This window comes from Pongo pygmaeus, chromosome 9, assembly GCF_028885625.2.
Source record: "Pongo pygmaeus isolate AG05252 chromosome 9, NHGRI_mPonPyg2-v2.0_pri, whole genome shotgun sequence".
Taxonomy (NCBI): domain Eukaryota; kingdom Metazoa; phylum Chordata; class Mammalia; order Primates; family Hominidae; genus Pongo; species Pongo pygmaeus.
Genome location: NC_072382.2, coordinates 48,118,442 through 48,132,975, shown reverse-complemented (window position 1 = coordinate 48,132,975; position 14,534 = coordinate 48,118,442).

Genomic DNA, 14,534 nt, shown 5'->3' with positions numbered 1-14,534 from the left:
GATAGAACAGTTTTGAAACACTCTTTTTGTAGAATCTGCAAGAGGATATTTGGAGCGTTTTGAGGCCTATGCTGGAAAAGGAAATATCTTCACCTAAAAACTAGACAGAAGCATCCTCAGAAACTTCTGTGTGATGAGTGCATTCAACTCACAGACTTGAACGTTTCTTTTGATAGAACAGTTTGGAAACATTACGTTTGTAGAATCTGCAAGTGTTTATTCGGAGCACCTTGAGGCCTATGTTGGAAAAGGAAATATCTTCACATAAAAACTAGAGAGAAGGATTCTCAGAAACTTCTTTGTGATGAGTTCATTCAACTCACAGAGTTGAACCTACCAATTGATAGAGAAGTTTGGAAACACTCTTTTTGTAGAATCTGCAAGTGGATATTTGGAGCCGTTTGAGGCCTATGCTGGAAAAGGAAATATCTTCACATAAAAACTGAACAGAAGCATTCTCAGAAACTTCTTTGTGTTAAGTGCATTCAACTCACAGACTTGAACTTACCTGTAGAAAGAGCAGTTTTGAAACACTCTTTTGGTAAAATCTGCAAGTGGTTATTTGGAGCACTTCGAGGCCTGTGCTGGGATATGGAATATCTTCACCTAAAAACTACAGAGAAGCATTCTCAGAAAGTTCTTCACGATGCATTCATTCAACTCACAGAGTTGAACCTTCCTTTTGATAGAACAGTTTTGAAACACTCTTTTTGTAGAATCTGCAAGAGGATATTTGGAGCGTTTTGAGGCCTATGCTGGAAAAGGAAATATCTTCACCTAAAAACTAGACAGAAGCATTCTCAGAAACTTCTGTGTGATGAGTGCATTCAACTCACAGACTTGAACGTTTCTTTTGACAGAACAGTTTGGAAACATTACGTTTGTAGAATCTGCAAGTGTTTATTCGGAGCACCTTGAGGCCTAGGTTGGAAAAGGAAATATCTTCACATAAAAACTACAGAGAAGGATTCTCAGAAAGTTCTTTGTGATGAGTTCATTCAACTCACAGAGTTGAACCTACCAATTGATAGAGAAGTTTGGAAACACTCTTTTTGTAGAATCTGCAAGTGGATATTTGGAGCCGTTTGAGGCCTTTGCTGGAAAAGGAAATATCTTCACATAAAAACTGAACAGAAGCATTCTCAGAAACTTCTTTGTGTTGAGTGCATTCAACTCACAGACTTGAACTTACCTGTAGAAAGAGCAGTTTTGAAACACTCTTTTGGTAAAATCTGCAAGTGGTTATTTGGAGCACTTCGAGGCCTGTGCTGGGATATGGAATATCTTCACCTAAAAACTACAGAGAAGCATTCTCAGAAAGTTCTTCACGATGCATTCATTCAACTCACAGAGTTGAACCTTCCTTTTGATAGAACAGTTTTGAAACACTCTTTTTGTAGAATCTGCGAGAGGATATTTGGAGCGTTTTGAGGCCTATGCTGGAAAAGGAAATATCTTCACCTAAAAACTAGACAGAAGCATCCTCAGAAACTTCTGTGTGATGAGTGCATTCAACTCACAGACTTGAACGTTTCTTTTGATAGAACAGTTTGGAAACATTACGTTTGTAGAATCTGCAAGTGTTTATTCGGAGCACCTTGAGGCCTATGTTGGAAAAGGAAATATCTTCACATAAAAACTAGAGAGAAGGATTCTCAGAAACTTCTTTGTGATGAGTTCATTCAACTCACAGAGTTGAACCTACCAATTGATAGAGAAGTTTGGAAACACTCTTTTTGTAGAATCTGCAAGTGGATATTTGGAGCCGTTTGAGGCCTATGCTGGAAATGGAAATATCTTCACATAAAAACTGAACAGAAGCATTCTCAGAAACTTCTTTGTGTTGAGTGCATTCAACTCACAGACTTCAACTTACCTGTAGAAAGAGCAGTTTTGAAACACTCTTTTGGTAAAATCTGCAAGTGGTTATTTGGAGCACTTCGAGGCCTGTGCTGGGATATGGAATATCTTCACCTAAAAACTACAGAGAAGCATTCTCAGAAAGTTCTTCACGATGCATTCATTCAACTCACAGAGTTGAACCTTCCTTTTGATAGAACAGTTTTGAAACACTCTTTTTGTAGAATCTGCAAGAGGATATTTGGAGCGTTTTGAGGCCTATGCTGGAAAAGGAAATATCTTCACCTAAAAACTAGACAGAAGCATTCTCAGAAACTTCTGTGTGATGAGTGCATTCAACTCACAGACTTGAACGTTTCTTTTGATAGAACAGTTTGGAAACATTACGTTTGTAGAATCTGCAAGTGTTTATTCGGAGCACCTTGAGGCCTATGTTGGAAAAGGAAATATCTTCACATAAAAACTACAGAGAAGGATTCTCAGAAACTTCTTTGTGATGAGTTCATTCAACTCACAGAGTTGAACCTACCAATTGATAGAGAAGTTTGGAAACACTCTTTTTGTAGAATCTGCAAGTGGATATTTGGAGCCGTTTGAGGCCTATGCTGGAAAAGGAAATATCTTCACATAAAAACTGAACAGAAGCATTCTCAGAAACTTCTTTGTGTTGAGTGCATTCAACTCACAGACTTGAACTTACCTGTAGAAAGAGCAGTTTTGAAACACTCTTTTGGTAAAATCTGCAAGTGGTTATTTGGAGCACTTCGAGGCCTGTGCTGGGATATGGAATATCTTCACCTAAAAACTACAGAGAAGCATTCTCAGAAAGTTCTTCACGATGCATTCATTCAACTCACAGAGTTGAACCTTCCTTTTGATAGAACAGTTTTGAAACACTCTTTTTGTAGAATCTGCGAGAGGATATTTGGAGCGTTTTGAGGCCTATGCTGGAAAAGGAAATATCTTCACCTAAAAACTAGACAGAAGCATCCACAGAAACTTCTGTGTGATGAGTGCATTCAACTCACAGACTTGAACGTTTCTTTTGATAGAACAGTTTGGAAACATTACGTTTGTAGAATCTGCAAGTGTTTATTCGGAGCACCTTGAGGCCTATGTTGGAAAAGGAAATATCTTCACATAAAAACTAGAGAGAAGGATTCTCAGAAACTTCTTTGTGATGAGTTCATTCAACTCACAGAGTTGAACCTACCAATTGATAGAGAAGTTTGGAAACACTCTTTTTGTAGAATCTGCAAGTGGATATTTGGAGCCGTTTGAGGCCTATGCTGGAAAAGGAAATATCTTCACATAAAAACTGAACAGAAGCATTCTCAGAAACTTCTTTGTGTTGAGTGCATTCAACTCACAGACTTGAACTTACCTGTAGAAACAGCAGTTTTGAAACACTCTTTTGGTAAAATCTGCAAGTGGTTATTTGGAGCACTTCGAGGCCTGTGCTGGGATATGGAATATCTTCACCTAAAAACTACAGAGAAGGATTCTCAGAAAGTTCTTCACGATGCATTCATTCAACTCACAGAGTTGAACCTTCCTTTTGATAGAACAGTTTTGAAACACTCTTTTTGTAGAATCTGCAAGAGGATATTTGGAGCGTTTTGAGGCCTATGCTGGAAAAGGAAATATCTTCACCTAAAAACTAGACAGAAGCATCCTCAGAAACTTCTGTGTGATGAGTGCATTCAACTCACAGACTTCAACGTTTCTTTTGATAGAACAGTTTTGAAACATTACGTTTGTAGAATCTGCAAGTGTTTATTCGGAGCACCTTGAGGCCTATGTTGGAAAAGGAAATATCTTCACATAAAAACTACAGAGAAGGATTCTCAGAAACTTCTTTATGATGAGTTCATTCAACTCACGGAGTTGAACCTACCAATTGATAGAGAAGTTTGGAAACACTCTTTTTGTAGAATCTGCAAGTGGATATTTGGAGCCGTTTGAGGCCTATGCTGGAAAAGGAAATATCTTCACATAAAAACTGAACAGAAGCATTCTCAGAAACTTCTTTGTGTTGAGTGCATTCAACTCACAGACTTGAACTTACCTGTAGAAAGAGCAGTTTTGAAACACTCTTTTGGTAAAATCTGCAAGTGGTTATTTGGAGCACTTCGAGGCCTGTGCTGGGATATGGAATATCTTCACCTAAAAACTACAGAGAAGCATTCTCAGAAAGTTCTTCACGATGCATTCATTCAACTCACAGAGTTGAACCTTCCTTTTGATAGAACAGTTTTGAAACACTCTTTTTGTAGAATCTGCAAGAGGATATTTGGAGCGTTTTGAGGCCTATGCTGGAAAAAGAAATATCTTCACCTAAAAACTAGACAGAAGCATCCTCAGAAACTTCTGTGTGATGAGTGCATTCAACTCACAGACTTGAACGTTTCTTTTGTTAGAACAGTTTGGAAACACTACGTTTGTAGAATCTGCAAGTGTTTATTCGGAGCACCTTGAGGCCTATGTTGGAAAAGGAAATATCTTCACATGAAAACTACAGAGAAGGATTCTCAGAAACTTCTTTGTGATGAGTTCATTCAACTCACAGAGTTGAACCTACCAATTGATAGAGAAGTTTGGAAACACTCTTTTTGTAGAATCTGCAAGTGGATATTTGGAGCCGTTTGAGGCCTATGCTGGAAAAGGAAATATCTTCACATAAAAACTGAACAGAAGCATTCTCAGAAACTTCTTTGTGTTGAGTGCATTCAACTCACAGACTTGAACTTACCTGTAGAAAGAGCAGTTTTGAAACACTCTTTTGGTAAAATCTGCAAGTGGTTATTTGGAGCACTTCGAGGCCTGTGCTGGGATATGGAATATCTTCACCTAAAAACTACAGAGAAGCATTCTCAGAAAGTTCTTCACGATGCATTCATTCAACTCACAGAGTTGAACCTTCCTTTTGATAGAACAGTTTTGAAACACTCTTTTTGTAGAATCTGCAAGAGGATATTTGGAGCGTTTTGAGGCCTATGCTGGAAAAGGAAATATCTTCACCTAAAAACTAGACAGAAGCATCCTCAGAAACTTCTGTGTGATGAGTGCATTCAACTCACAGACTTGAACGTTTCTTTTGATAGAACAGTTTGGAAACATTACGTTTGTAGAATCTGCAAGTGTTTATTCGGAGCACCTTGAGGCCTATGTTGGATAAGGAAATATCTTCACGTAAAAACTAGAGAGAAGGATTCTCAGAAACTTCTTTGTGATGAGTTCATTCAACTCACAGAGTTGAACCTACCAATTGATAGAGAAGTTTGGAAACACTCTTTTTGTAGAATCTGCAAGTGGATATTTGGAGCCGTTTGAGGCCTATGCTGGAAAAGGAAATATCTTCACATAAAAACTGAACAGAAGCATTCTCAGAAACTTCTTTGTGTTGAGTGCATTCAACTCACAGACTTGAACTTACCTGTAGAAAGAGCAGTTTTGAAACACTCTTTTGGTAAAATCTGCAAGTGGTTATTTGGAGCACTTCGAGGCCTGTGCTGGGATATGGAATATCTTCACCTAAAAACTACAGAGAAGCATTCTCAGAAAGTTCTTCACGATGCATTCATTCAACTCACAGAGTTGAACCTTCCTTTTGATAGAACAGTTTTGAAACACTCTTTTTGTAGAATCTGCAAGAGGATATTTGGAGCGTTTTGAGGCCTATGCTGGAAAAGGAAATATCTTCACCTAAAAACTAGACAGAAGCATCCTCAGAAACTTCTGTGTGATGAGTGCATTCAACTCACAGACTTGAACGTTTCTTTTGATAGAACAGTTTGGAAACATTACGTTTGTAGAATCTGCAAGTGTTTATTCGGAGCACCTTGAGGCCTATGTTGGAAAAGGAAATATCTTCACATAAAAACTAGAGAGAAGGATTCTCAGAAACTTCTTTGTGATGAGTTCATTCAACTCACAGAGTTGAACCTACCAATTGATAGAGAAGTTTGGAAACACTCTTTTTGTAGAATCTGCAAGTGGATATTTGGAGCCGTTTGAGGCCTATGCTGGAAAAGGAAATATCTTCACATAAAAACTGAACAGAAGCATTCTCAGAAACTTCTTTGTGTTGAGTGCATTCAACTCACAGACTTGAACTTACCTGTAGAAAGAGCAGTTTTGAAACACTCTTTTGGTAAAATCTGCAAGTGGTTATTTGGAGCACTTCGAGGCCTGTGCTGGGATATGGAATATCTTCACCTAAAAACTACAGAGAAGCATTCTCAGAAAGTTCTTCACGATGCATTCATTCAACTCACAGAGTTGAACCTTCCTTTTGATAGAACAGTTTTGAAACACTCTTTTTGTAGAATCTGCAAGAGGATATTTGGAGCGTTTTGAGGCCTATGCTGGAAAAAGAAATATCTTCACCTAAAAACTAGACAGAAGCATCCTCAGAAACTTCTGTGTGATGAGTGCATTCAACTCACAGACTTGAACGTTTCTTTTGTTAGAACAGTTTGGAAACACTACGTTTGTAGAATCTGCAAGTGTTTATTCGGAGCACCTTGAGGCCTATGTTGGAAAAGGAAATATCTTCACATGAAAACTACAGAGAAGGATTCTCAGAAACTTCTTTGTGATGAGTTCATTCAACTCACAGAGTTGAACCTACCAATTGATAGAGAAGTTTGGAAACACTCTTTTTGTAGAATCTGCAAGTGGATATTTGGAGCCGTTTGAGGCCTATGCTGGAAAAGGAAATATCTTCACATAAAAACTGAACAGAAGCATTCTCAGAAACTTCTTTGTGTTGAGTGCATTCAACTCACAGACTTGAACTTACCTGTAGAAAGAGCAGTTTTGAAACACTCTTTTGGTAAAATCTGCAAGTGGTTATTTGGAGCACTTCGAGGCCTGTGCTGGGATATGGAGTATCTTCACCTAAAAACTACAGAGAAGCATTCTCAGAAAGTTCTTCACGATGCATTCATTCAACTCACAGAGTTGAACCTTCCTTTTGATAGAACAGTTTTTAAACACTCTTTTTGTAGAATCTGCAAGAGGATATTTGGAGCGTTTTGAGGCTTATGCTGGAAAAGGAAATATCTTCACCTAAAAACTAGACAGAAGCATCCTCAGAAACTTCTGTGTGATGAGTGCATTCAACTCACAGACTTGAACGTTTCTTTTGATAGAAGAGTTTGGAAACATTGCGTTTGTAGAATCTGCAAGTGTTTATTCGGAGCACCTTGAGGCCTATGTTGGAAAAGGAAATATCTTCACATAAAAACTAGAGAGAAGGATTCTCAGAAACTTCTTTGTGATGAGTTCATTCAACTCACAGAGTTGAACCTACCAATTGATAGAGAAGTTTGGAAACACTCTTTTTGTAGAATCTGCAAGTGGATATTTGGAGCCGTTTGAGGCCTATGCTGGAAAAGGAAATATCTTCACATAAAAACTGAACAGAAGCATTCTCAGAAACTTCTTTGTGTTGAGTGCATTCAACTCACAGACTTGAACTTACCTGTAGAAAGAGCAGTTTTGAAACACTCTTTTGGTAAAATCTGCAAGTGGTTATTTGGAGCACTTCGAGGCCTGTGCTGGGATATGGAATATCTTCACCTAAAAACTACAGAGAAGCATTCTCAGAAACCTCTTCATGATGCATTCATTCAACTCACAGAGTTGAACCTTCCTTTTGATAGAACAGTTTTGAAACACTCTTTTTGTAGAATCTGCAAGAGGATATTTGGAGCGTTTTTAGGCCTATGCTGGAAAAGGAAATATCTTCACCTAAAAACTAGACAGAAGCATCCTCAGAAACTCCTGTGTGATGAGTGCATTCAACTCACAGACTTGACCGTTTCTTTTGATAGAACAGTTTTCAAACATTGCGTTTGTAGAATCTGCAAGTGTTTATTCGGAGCACCTTGAGGCCTATGTTGGAAAAGGAAATATCTTCACATAAAAACTAGAGAGAAGGATTCTCAGAAACTTCTTTGTGATGAGTTCATTCAACTCACAGAGTTGAACCTACGAATTGATAGAGAAGTTTGGAAACACTCTTTTTGTAGAATCTGCAAGTGGATATTTGGAGCCGTTTGAGGCCTATGCTGGAAAAGGAAATATCTTCACATAAAAACTGAACAGAAGCATTCTCAGAAACTTCTTTGTGTTAAGTGCATTCAACTCACAGACTTGAACTTACCTGTAGAAAGAGCAGTTTTGAAACACTCTTTTGGTAAAATCTGCAAGTGGTTATTTGGAGCACTTCGAGGCCTGTGCTGGGATATGGAATATCTTCACCTAAAAACTACAGAGAAGCATTCTCAGAAAGTTCTTCACGATGCATTCATTCAACTCACAGAGTTGAACCTTCCTTTTGATAGAACAGTTTTGAAACACTCTTTTTGTAGAATCTGCAAGAGGATATTTGGAGCGTTTTGAGGCCTATGCTGGAAAAGGAAATATCTTCACCTAAAAACTAGACAGAAGCATCCTCAGAAACTTCTGTGTGATGAGTGCATTCAACTCACAGACTTGAACGTTTCTTTTGATAGAACAGTTTGGAAACATTACGTTTGTAGAATCTGCAAGTGTTTATTCGGAGCACCTTGAGGCCTATGTTGGAAAAGGAAATATCTTCACATAAAAACTAGAGAGAAGGATTCTCAGAAACTTCTTTGTGATGAGTTCATTCAACTCACAGAGTTGAACCTACCAATTGATAGAGAAGTTTGGAAACACTCTTTTTGTAGAATCTGCAAGTGGATATTTGGAGCCGTTTGAGGCCTATGCTGGAAAAGGAAATATCTTCACATAAAAACTGAACAGAAGCATTCTCAGAAACTTCTTTGTGTTGAGTGCATTCAACTCACAGACTTGAACTTACCTGTAGAAAGAGCAGTTTTGAAACACTCTTTTGGTAAAATCTGCAAGTGGTTATTTGGAGCACTTCGAGGCCTGTGCTGGGATATGGAATATCTTCACCTAAAAACTACAGAGAAGCATTCTCAGAAAGTTCTTCACGATGCATTCATTCAACTCACAGAGTTGAACCTTCCTTTTGATAGAACAGTTTTGAAACACTCTTTTTGTAGAATCTGCAAGAGGATATTTGGAGCGTTTTGAGGCCTATGCTGGAAAAGGAAATATCTTCACCTAAAAACTAGACAGAAGCATCCTCAGAAACTTCTGTGTGATGAGTGCATTCAACTCACAGACTTGAACGTTTCTTTTGATAGAACAGTTTGGAAACATTACGTTTGTAGAATCTGCAAGTGTTTATTCGGAGCACCTTGAGGCCTATGTTGGAAAAGGAAATATCTTCACATAAAAACTAGAGAGAAGGATTCTCAGAAACTTCTTTGTGATGAGTTCATTCAACTCACAAAGTTGAACCTACCAATTGATAGAGAAGTTTGGAAACACTCTTTTTGTAGAATCTGCAAGTGGATATTTGGAGCCGTTTGAGGCCTATGCTGGAAAAGGAAATATCTTCACATAAAAACTGAACAGAAGCATTCTCAGAAACTTCTTTGTGTTGAGTGCATTCAACTCACAGACTTGAACTTACCTGTAGAAAGAGCAGTTTTGAAACACTCTTTTGGTAAAATCTGCAAGTGGTTATTTGGAGCACTTCGAGGCCTGTGCTGGGATATGGAATATCTTCACCTAAAAACTACAGAGAAGCATTCTCAGAAAGTTCTTCACGATGCATTCATTCAACTCACAGAGTTGAACCTTCCTTTTGATAGAACAGTTTTGAAACACTCTTTTTGTAGAATCTGCAAGAGGATATTTGGAGCGTTTTGAGGCCTATGCTGGAAAAAGAAATATCTTCACCTAAAAACTAGACAGAAGCATCCTCAGAAACTTCTGTGTGATGAGTGCATTCAACTCACAGACTTGAACGTTTCTTTTGTTAGAACAGTTTGGAAACACTACGTTTGTAGAATCTGCAAGTGTTTATTCGGAGCACCTTGAGGCCTATGTTGGAAAAGGAAATATCTTCACATGAAAACTACAGAGAAGGATTCTCAGAAACTTCTTTGTGATGAGTTCATTCAACTCACAGAGTTGAACCTACCAATTGATAGAGAAGTTTGGAAACACTCTTTTTGTAGAATCTGCAAGTGGATATTTGGAGCCGTTTGAGGCCTATGCTGGAAAAGGAAATATCTTCACATAAAAACTGAACAGAAGCATTCTCAGAAACTTCTTTGTGTTGAGTGCATTCAACGCACAGACTTGAACTTACCTGTAGAAAGAGCAGTTTTGAAACACTCTTTTGGTAAAATCTGCAAGTGGTTATTTGGAGCACTTCGAGGCCTGTGCTGGGATATGGAGTATCTTCACGTAAAAACTACAGAGAAGCATTCTCAGAAAGTTCTTCACGATGCATTCATTCAACTCACAGAGTTGAACCTTCCTTTTGATAGAACAGTTTTGAAACACTCTTTTTGTAGAATCTGCAAGAGGATATTTGGAGCGTTTTGAGGCTTATGCTGGAAAAGGAAATATCTTCACCTAAAAACTAGACAGAAGCATCCTCAGAAACTTCTGTGTGATGAGTGCATTCAACTCACAGACTTGAACGTTTCTTTTGATAGAACAGTTTGGAAACATTGCGTTTGTAGAATCTGCAAGTGTTTATTCGGAGCACCTTGAGGCCTATGTTGGAAAAGGAAATATCTTCACATAAAAACTACAGAGAAGGATTCTCAGAAACTTCTTTGTGATGAGTTCATTCAAATCACAGAGTTGAACCTACCAATTGATAGAGAAGTTTGGAAACACTCTTTTTGTAGAATCTGCAAGTGGATATTTGGAGCCGTTTGAGGCCTATGCTGGAAAAGGAAATATCTTCACATAAAAACTGAACAGAAGCATTCTCAGAAACTTCTTTGTGTTGAGTGCATTCAACTCACAGACTTGAACTTACCTGTAGAAAGAGCAGTTTTGAAACACTCTTTTGGTAAAATCTGCAAGTGGTTATTTGGAGCACTTCGAGGCCTGTGCTGGGATATGGAATATCTTCACCTAAAAACTACAGAGAAGCATTCTCAGAAAGCTCTTCACGATGCATTCATTCAACTCACAGAGTTGAACCTTCCTTTTGATAGAACAGTTTTGAAACACTCTTTTTGTAGAATCTGCAAGAGGATATTTGGAGCGTTTTGAGGCCTATGCTGGAAAAGGAAATATCTTCACCTAAAAACTAGACAGAAGCATCCTCAGAAACTTCTGTGTGATGAGTGCATTCAACTCACAGACTTGAACGTTTCTTTTGATAGAACAGTTTGGAAACATTACGTTTGTAGAATCTGCAAGTGTTTATTCGGAGCACCTTGAGGCCTATGTTGGAAAAGGAAATATCTTCACATAAAAACTAGAGAGAAGGATTCTCAGAAACTTCTTTGTGATGAGTTCATTCAACTCACAGAGTTGAACATACCAATTGATAGAGAAGTTTGGAAACACTCTTTTTGTAGAATCTGCAAGTGGATATTTGGAGCCGTTTGAGGCCTATGCTGGAAAAGGAAATATCTTCACATAAAAACTGAACAGAAGCATTTTCAGAAACTTCTTTGTGTTAAGTGCATTCAACTCACAGACTTGAACTTACCTGTAGAAAGAGCAGTTTTGAAACACTCTTTTGGTAAAATCTGCAAGTGGTTATTTGGAGCACTTCGAGGCCTGTGCTGGGATATGGAATATCTTCACCTAAAAACTACAGAGAAGCATTCTCAGAAAGTTCTTCACGATGCATTCATTCAACTCACAGAGTTGAACCTTCCTTTTGATAGAACAGTTTTGAAACACTCTTTTTGTAGAATCTGCAAGAGGATATTTGGAGCGTTTTGAGGCCTATGCTGGAAAAGGAAATATCTTCACCTAAAAACTAGACAGAAGCATCCTCAGAAACTTCTGTGTGATGAGTGCATTCAACTCACAGACTTGAACGTTTCTTTTGATAGAACAGTTTGGAAACATTACGTTTGTAGAATCTGCAAGTGTTTATTCGGAGCACCTTGAGGCCTATGTTGGAAAAGGAAATATCTTCACATAAAAACTAGAGAGAAGGATTCTCAGAAACTTCTTTGTGATGAGTTCATTCAACTCACAGAGTTGAACCTACCAATTGATAGAGAAGTTTGGAAACACTCTTTTTGTAGAATCTGCAAGTGGATATTTGGAGCCGTTTGAGGCCTATGCTGGAAAAGGAAATATCTTCACATAAAAACTGAACAGAAGCATTCTCAGAAACTTCTTTGTGTTAAGTGCATTCAACTCACAGACTTGAACTTACCTGTAGAAAGAGCAGTTTTGAAACACTCTTTTGGTAAAATCTGCAAGTGGTTATTTGGAGCACTTCGAGGCCTGTGCTGGGATATGGAATATCTTCACCTAAAAACTACAGAGAAGCATTCTCAGAAAGTTCTTCACGATGCATTCATTCAACTCACAGAGTTGAACCTTCCTTTTGATAGAACAGTTTTGAAACACTCTTTTTGTAGAATCTGCAAGAGGATATTTGGAGCGTTTTGAGGCCTATGCTGGAAAAGGAAATATCTTCACCTAAAAACTAGACAGAAGCATCCTCAGAAACTTCTGTGTGATGAGTGCATTCAACTCACAGACTTGAACGTTTCTTTTGATAGAACAGTTTGGAAACATTACGTTTGTAGAATCTGCAAGTGTTTATTCGGAGCACCTTGAGGCCTATGTTGGAAAAGGAAATATCTTCACATAAAAAGTAGAGAGAAGGATTCTCAGAAACTTCTTTGTGATGAGTTCATTCAACTCACAGAGTTGAACCTACCAATTGATAGAGAAGTTTGGAAACACTCTTTTTGTAGAATCTGCAAGTGGATATTTGGAGCCGTTTGAGGCCTATGCTGGAAAAGGAAATATCTTCACATAAAAACTGAACAGAAGCATTCTCAGAAACTTCTTTGTGTTAAGTGCATTCAACTCACAGACTTCAACTTACCTGTAGAAAGAGCAGTTTTGAAACACTCTTTTGGTAAAATCTGCAAGTGGTTATTTGGAGCACTTCGAGGCCTGTGCTGGGATATGGAATATCTTCACCTAAAAACTACAGAGAAGCATTCTCAGAAAGTTCTTCACGATGCATTCATTCAACTCACAGAGTTGAACCTTCCTTTTGATAGAACAGTTTTGAAACACTCTTTTTGTAGAATCTGCAAGAGGATATTTGGAGCGTTTTGAGGCCTATGCTGGAAAAGGAAATATCTTCACCTAAAAACTAGACAGAAGCATTCTCAGAAACTTCTGTGTGATGAGTGCATTCAACTCACAGACTTGAACGTTTCTTTTGATAGAACAGTTTGGAAACATTACGTTTGTAGAATCTGCAAGTGTTTATTCGGAGCACCTTGAGGCCTATGTTGGAAAAGGAAATATCTTCACATAAAAACTAGAGAGAAGGATTCTCAGAAACTTCTTTGTGATGAGTTCATTCAACTCACAGAGTTGAACCTACCAATTGATAGAGAAGTTTGGAAACACTCTTTTTGTAGAATCTGCAAGTGGATATTTGGAGCCGTTTGAGGCCTATGCTGGAAAAGGAAATATCTTCACATAAAAACTGAACAGAAGCATTCTCAGAAACTTCTATGTGTTGAGTGCATTCAACTCACAGACTTGAACTTACCTGTAGAAAGAGCAGTTTTGAAACACTCTTTTGGTAAAATCTGCAAGTGGTTATTTGGAGCACTTCGAGGCCTGTGCTGGGATATGGAATATCTTCACCTAAAAACTACAGAGAAGGATTCTCAGAAAGTTCTTCACGATGCATTCATTCAACTCACAGAGTTGAACCTTCCTTTTGATAGAACAGTTTTGAAACACTCTTTTTGTAGAATCTGCAAGAGGATATTTGGAGCGTTTTTAGGCCTATGCTGGAAAAGGAAATATCTTCACCTAAAAACTAGACAGAAGCATCCTCAGAAACTCCTGTGTGATGAGTGCATTCAACTCACAGACTTGACCGTTTCTTTTGATAGAACAGTTTTGAAACATTGCGTTTGTAGAATCTGCAAGTGTTTATTCGGAGCACCTTGAGGCCTATGTTGGAAAAGGAAATATCTTCACATAAAAACTAGAGAGAAGGATTCTCAGAAACTTCTTTGTGATGAGTTCATTCAACTCACAGAGTTGAACCTACGAATTGATAGAGAAGTTTGTAAACACTCTTTTTGTAGAATCTGCAAGTGGATATTTGGAGCCGTTTGAGGCCTATGCTGGAAAAGGAAATATCTTCACATAAAAACTGAACAGAAGCATTCTCAGAAACTTCTTTGTGTTAAGTGCATTCAACTCACAGACTTGAACTTACCTGTAGAAAGAGCAGTTTTGAAACACTCTTTTGGTAAAATCTGCAAGTGGTTATTTGGAGCACTTCGAGGCCTGTGCTGGGATATGGAATATCTTCACCTAAAAACTACAGAGAAGCATTCTCAGAAAGTTCTTCACGATGCATTCATTCAACTCACAGAGTTGAACCTTCCTTTTGATACAACAGTTTTGAAACACTCTTTTTGTAGAATCTGCAAGAGGATATTTGGAGCGTTTTGAGGCCTATGCTGGAAAAGGAAATATCTTCACCTAAAAACTAGACAGAAGCATCCTCAGAAACTTCTGTGTGATGAGTGCATTCAACTCACAGACTTGAACGTTTCTTT